This window comes from Artemia sp. Qi Xiang Cuo, chromosome 5 (genome assembly GCF_049724085.1).
Source record: "Artemia sp. Qi Xiang Cuo chromosome 5, ASM4972408v1, whole genome shotgun sequence".
In the NCBI taxonomy this organism is placed as follows: domain Eukaryota; kingdom Metazoa; phylum Arthropoda; class Branchiopoda; order Anostraca; family Artemiidae; genus Artemia; species Artemia sp. Qi Xiang Cuo.
The window spans coordinates 1021433-1027807 of record NC_142798.1 but is presented as its reverse complement, the minus strand read 5'-3'; the positions used below and the strand labels follow the sequence as shown (position 1 = coordinate 1027807).

Sequence of the window (6375 nt, the reverse complement as noted above, 5' to 3'; positions counted from 1 at the left end):
ATAATAACAATATCTATATTAAAAACTTATAGCTTTCAATCGGTCGTGGGAAAGCGGTTAAGGTGTCTGATTAGAAATCAGAAGTCAATAATAATCATATTATATTTAAAACTTACAAATCCTAAGGGCTGTGACAATTTTGATCTGTTTCATCATTTACCACAATCTATAAGGACATGGTCAAAAGGACCAACCTTGATAAAACCATGAAAAGGGGGATGGTTCTCGGCTAGTATATGTTCTATTGCATAAGAGTCTTGATTAGAATGATTATTTTGATATAGCCCATTATGTTTAGTTCATAAAGGGAATGTTTACCAAGATAACCTATACCTTAGTTTAGTATTAAAAATTATATTATGCATATTCCCAGAATTAAGCTGAAAACAACGTATCATAAAAAATTAAGAATTCACTAATAACCATATCTATTTTAAAAACTTATAACTTTCAAGCAGTCGTGGCCGAGTGGTTAAGGCGTATGACTAAACATCATATTCACTTTGGGGAGCGTAGGTTCGAATCCTACCGACTGCAAAAATTTTTATCTGTTTAACCATTCACCACGATCTAGAAGGAAATGATTGGTTAGCACATTTACTGTTGTATAAGAGAGTGGTAATTTCCTTTTTAGGAAATAAACGAAATATCGTTTATTTCCTAAAGAAGATTTCTTTTCAAGATTACTAATGCCTTAATTTAATACTTTTATAAAATAATATTATACCTATACCCTGAATTAAATTGGTAATCTTGATAAAAATTCCCTTTATGAACAAAACATAATAGGCTATAGAAAAATAATCATTCCAATCAAGACTCTTATGCAATAGGAAATATACTAGCCAAAAACCTTTCCCCTTTTTAATGTTTTTATCAAGGTTGATCCTTTTGATCATATCCTTCTAGATTAAACACCAACCCAGACATGTAAACAAATAGAATCAACCACATAAACAGAGAAAGACAAACACTTTAAACATTCAAACCAACAATGACAAATATTTGGACTTGCAAACTTCGGTTACTCATAACCAAACTCATAATTTTCAAGCAGTCGTGGCCATGTGGTTAAGGTGTCTGATTAGAAATCAGATTTCAATAATAATCATATTTATATTTAAAACATAGAAATCCTAGTGGCTGTTACAATTTTGATTTGTTTCACCATTTACCATAATCTAGAAGGACATGATTATAAGAACCAGCCTGGGTAAATCCATGTAAAGGAGGATGGTTCTCGGCTAGTATATGTTCTAAGTTGAATTGAATTTATTAAGTATTTTGGGCAATAGGTCGCATCAAGACTGGACTGGGTAATTGCAGACAGATAAAAGCCAACACAGATAGTCGAAGGAATTGAGAGACCAGTGTTTAAATGGCTGTGGCACGGGTAAATAGCAGGAGTATGAATGACTCTCTTATTGGACACATACTTGTCAGGTTAGTTTTTGGAAAAGCATGCCTGCCTAGAGTCCTAGGCATGCTAATCAAGAATTTAAAAAAGAGGCAAACAAGGCAGACCCGCCTATGGTCTTAAGAAGGCTGACCAAGAATTTAAACTTGACATGGGACCATAAAATTTCTTGAAGTAACAGGCAAAACATTCGTTTATAGCCATTTTTATTTCTTCAAATAGTACCTGTTCGTTGCCAAAGCTTAGCCCGACATTCTGAAAAAAAATTGGAATTTGTCACACATATTTTAAATTTTCGGTCACTTGCCTAAGAATCTGGGTGGGTGGGCGGCCCCAAATATTGTCCCAAATTCCTCTCTCAATTTAGCACTTGTTCACGGATGCCCAGCGTAATCAATCACTTTCCCAATAGTATCTATTTATTGTCTCAGCTCATTTTAGCAATCTGAGCCAATTTCCACTTTTTCAAGTTTAGGTTCACTTGCCTGAGACTCTAGGCAGGTGAGGTGGGCAATTTCAAAAATTGTCCAAACTTCCTTTCTCGCCTTCGAATTTATTCATGGATACCTGAAACCGTCAATGTTTGGACTGTTGCCCTCGTGGTAACCATGCACTACTTTACACACATGACTGGTCCGCAAGACTGGGGACCTTGCGGTCAACTCTATTCCCAAGAAATATCGATGGATCTGAGACCTAGAAGAAAAGTTGTAACGGCTACGGCGTCCCCGGCAAGCGACGCGGCCCCTGTATTGGTGCGGGCGTCGAGAAGTAAACAAGCCAACCATACTACGGCGTTCCCGGCAGGCGAAGCGACTTCGAATATGGCGGCGAAGTCGAAAAATCCTTTTCATGCCATGAATCTAGGAAAACCCACTACAGTCATTAAACAGGCAAAATCTAGCATAAATTTGGGATGTTGGAATGTAAGTTCCGACAAACAGGAAGCGACGCAAATTTTTATTGTCTAAGAGATGGAGAAGTACAACATAGACATACTTTGCATATCCGAGACCAGAATTTCAGGTTCTGGCTCAATAGTTATTAAAGCTCCTGAAGCGCTACGTTAATTCCATTTTTTCTACTCCGGAGGAGAGGATAATTCGGGAATCCACAGAGTTGGTTTCAACATGAACCCAAGAGCCAGAAATGCTCTCCTAGAATGGGAATCAGTCTCTGGTAGACTTTCAAGGCTTACACTAAAAGGAAACCCCGCAAATGTGTCGATAAATTCTACCTATGCCCCCGACTGTGATGCCGCTGATGCGACCAAGGATGATTTCTAAGGCGAGCTACAGCAGGTGTCTTCTTCTGTTGCCGCACGTGATTACTTGATTGTTGCAGGTGACTTCAACGCAAGAGTTGGTCCCTCTGACCAAACCACAAGACAAGTCCTGGGAAAATTTGGACAAGGTCACAGATGCAAGAATGGGCAAAGGTTGTTAAACTACGCCTTGATGAACCACCTTGTTGTCACCAATACCATAATTCAGCACAAACCTAGCCTCCTTTTAACTTGGCATTCAAATGACGGTGTCACTAAGGCTCAAATAGACTTCATTCTCGTACGCCAGCGCTGGAGAAGCTCCGTACAGGACTCTCGCTCTTACAACGGCGTGGACACAGGCTCGCAATCTCGGTCTGACCACAGGCTTGTTGCTGCAAAAATTTTGCTACGTCTTGCTACTCGGAGGAAAAACAAACCCAAGGCAGGATTCGACATCTGTAAGCTCCAAGACAAAGAAGTTCGGCCGGCCCTCAATTTGGAACTGACTTACCGATTTGACGCCCTCAGTTCTGATGAAAACCCAACCCCCGAGAAGATTTGGGACACATTTAAAACAGTTTGCACAGAGACTGCTTTTGAGATCCTAGGCCAAGCAAAAATCAAACAACAGCACTGGATTACCGCTAGGACCCTGTCAATAGTCAGTGAGCGAAGACAAAAGATGAGCAGCCCTAAAGAAGAAACAAAAGAGCTGCGCAGACAGGTAAAACGCTCTGTTTGTCTGGACCGCCGCCAAACGTGGGAAGATGCTACCGTGTCGTTAGAGAAAGCAGCAAGCTCACATGATACCCGCAAGCTTTACCAGATACTGAAAGAGTCCGTTGGTAAGAAAGCTTCTGTCTCAGAAATGGTCAAAGACAGATCAGGAAAAATCATCAGTTGTCAGAAGGAGCGCTTAGCAAGATGGAAGGATCACTTTCAGATCCTCCTAAACCCATCCCTATTATCCGACCCTGATGCTTTCCCACCTGCCGTTTCTAAAGAACCCAACGACGTCGAGCTGGACACACCAACCACACACACACACACACACACACACACACAGAGACGATACACACAGAGACGATACAGAGACGACACAGACTCAGACGACACAGACTCAGACGACACAGAGACGAATCTGTGTCATCAAAGAGACGACACAGTGTCGACTCTGTGTCGTCTGAGTCTATCACGTCTCTGTGTCAACTCTGTGTCGTCTCGACACAGAGACGACGACACAGAGACGACGTCTCTGTGTCGACACAGAGACTCAGAGACGACTCTGTGTCGTCTCTGTGTCGTCTCTGTGTCGACACAGAGACAACACAGAGACGACACAGAGACGACTCTGTGTCGTATCTGTGTCGTCTCTGTGTAGTCTCTGTGTCTGCGTCGTCTCTGTGTCATCTCTGTGTCGTCTCTGTGCCATCTCTGTGTCGTCTCTGTGTCGTCTCTGTGTCGTCTCTCTTTGTCGTCACTGTGTCGACACAAAGACAACACAGAAACGACACAGAGTCGTCTCTGTGTCGTCTCTGTGTCTGAGTACTCTCAGATTCGTCTCGGGGTCATCTATGTGTCTGTGTCGTCTCGGTGTCGTCTCTGTGTCTGTGTCGTCTCTGTGTCGTCTCTGTATCGTCTCTGTGTCGTCTCTGTGTCATCGTCTCTGTGCCGTCTCTGTGTCGTCTCTGTGCCGTCTCTGTGTCGTCTCTGTATTGTCTCTCTGTGTGGTCTCTGTGTCGACACAAGGACGACACAGAGACGACACAGAGAAGGCACAGAGACGACACAGAGACGACACAGAGACGACGACACAGAGACGACACAGAGACAGTCGTCACAGACACAGAGACAGAGAGACGACACAGAGACGACACAGAGTCTCTGTGTCGTCTCTGAGAAGACGACACAGAGACGAGTCTGAGTGACACAGAGACGACACAGAGACGACACAGAGACGACACAGAGACGACACAGAGACGAAACAGAGACGACACTGAGACGTCTCTGAGACGACACAGAGTCGTCTCTGTGTCGTCTCTGTGTCGTCTCTGTGTCTCTCTGTCTCTGTCTCTGTGTCGTCTCTGTGTCGTCTCTGTGTCGTCTCTGTGTCGTCTGTGTCGTCTCTATGTCGAGACACAGAGACGACACAGAGTCGTCTGTCGTCGACGACACAGAGACGACACAGAGACGACACTTAGTCATCTGTCGTCGACGACACAGAGACGACACAGAGACTCTGACACAGACACAGACGACACAGACACTTTGTCTCTGTCAGACGTCACAGAGCCGACACAGAGACGACACAGAGACAACACAGAGACGACACAGAGACAGTCGACACAGACACACAGACAGAGAGACGACACAGAGACGACTCAGAGTCTCTGTGTTGTCTCTGAGACGACGACACAGAGACGAGTCTGAGTGACACAGAGGCGACTCAGAAACGACACAGAGACGACACAGAGACGACACAGAGTCTCTGTGTCGTCTCTGAGACGATGACACAGAGACAGCGAGACGACACAGAGACGACACAGAAACAACACAGAGACGACACTGAGACGTCTCTGAGACGACACAGAGTCGTCTCTGTGTCGTCTCTGTTTCGTCTCTGTGTCGTCTCTGTGTCGTCTCTCTGTCTCTGTGTCGTCGTCTTAGAGACGACACAGAGACTCTGTGTCGTCTCTGTGACGTCTCTGTGTCGTCTCTGTGTCGTCTCTGTGTCGACACAGAGACTTCTCGGTGTCGTCTCTGTGTCGACGACACAGAGACAGTCGACACAGACACAGAGACAGAGAGACAACACAGAGACGACAGAGAGTCTCTGTGTCGTCTCTGAGACGATGACACAGACACGACACAGAGACAGTCGACACAGAGACAGAGAGACGACACAGAGTCTCTGTGTCGTCTCTGAGACGACGACACAGAGACGAGTCTGAGTGACACAGAGATGACACAGAGACGACACAGAGACGACACAGAGACGACACAGAGACGACTCTGTGTCGTCTCAGAGACGTCTCAGTGTCGTCTCTGTGTTGTTTCTGTGTCGTCTCTGTGTCGTCTCGCTGTCTCTGTGTCATCGTCTCAGAGACGACACAGAGACTCTGTGTCGTCTCTGTGTCGTCTCTGTGTCGTCTCTGTGTCGTCTCTGTGTCGTCTTTGTGTCGTCTCTGTGTCGTCTCTGTGTCGTCTCTGTGTCATCTCTGTGTCGTCTCTATGTCGTCTCTGTATCGTCTCTGTGTCGTCTCTGTGTCGTCTCTAAGTCTCGACACAGACTCTGTGTTGTCTCTGTGTCGTCTCTGTGTCATCTCTGTGTCGTTTTTGTGACGACACAGAGACGATACAGAGACGACACAGAGACGACACAGACTCAGACGACACAGAGACGAATCTGTGTCATCAAAGAGACGACACAGTGTCGACTCTGTGTCGTCTGAGTCTGTGTCGTCTCTGTGTCGTCTCTGTGTCGTCTCTGTGTCAACTCTGTGTCGTCTCGACACAGAGACGACGACACAGAGACGACGTCTCTGTGTCGACACAGAGACGACACAGAGACGACACAGAGAATACAAAGACACAGAGACGACACAGACACAGAGACGACACAGATACGAATCTCTGTGTCGTCTCTGTGACACAGAGACGACACAGAGACGAAACAGACACAGAGACGACA

The 6375-nt window shown here is 45.2% G+C and overlaps 1 non-coding gene across 1 annotated transcript; it reads left to right on the top strand.

Moving 5' to 3' along the window:
* Window positions 1-454: 454 nt before the first annotated feature.
* TRNAF-AAA (transfer RNA phenylalanine (anticodon AAA)) lies at window positions 455-537 on the top strand. The gene has a single exon. It is a non-coding gene; the product is annotated as a tRNA-Phe (tRNA).
* Window positions 538-6375: the final 5838 nt, after the last annotated feature.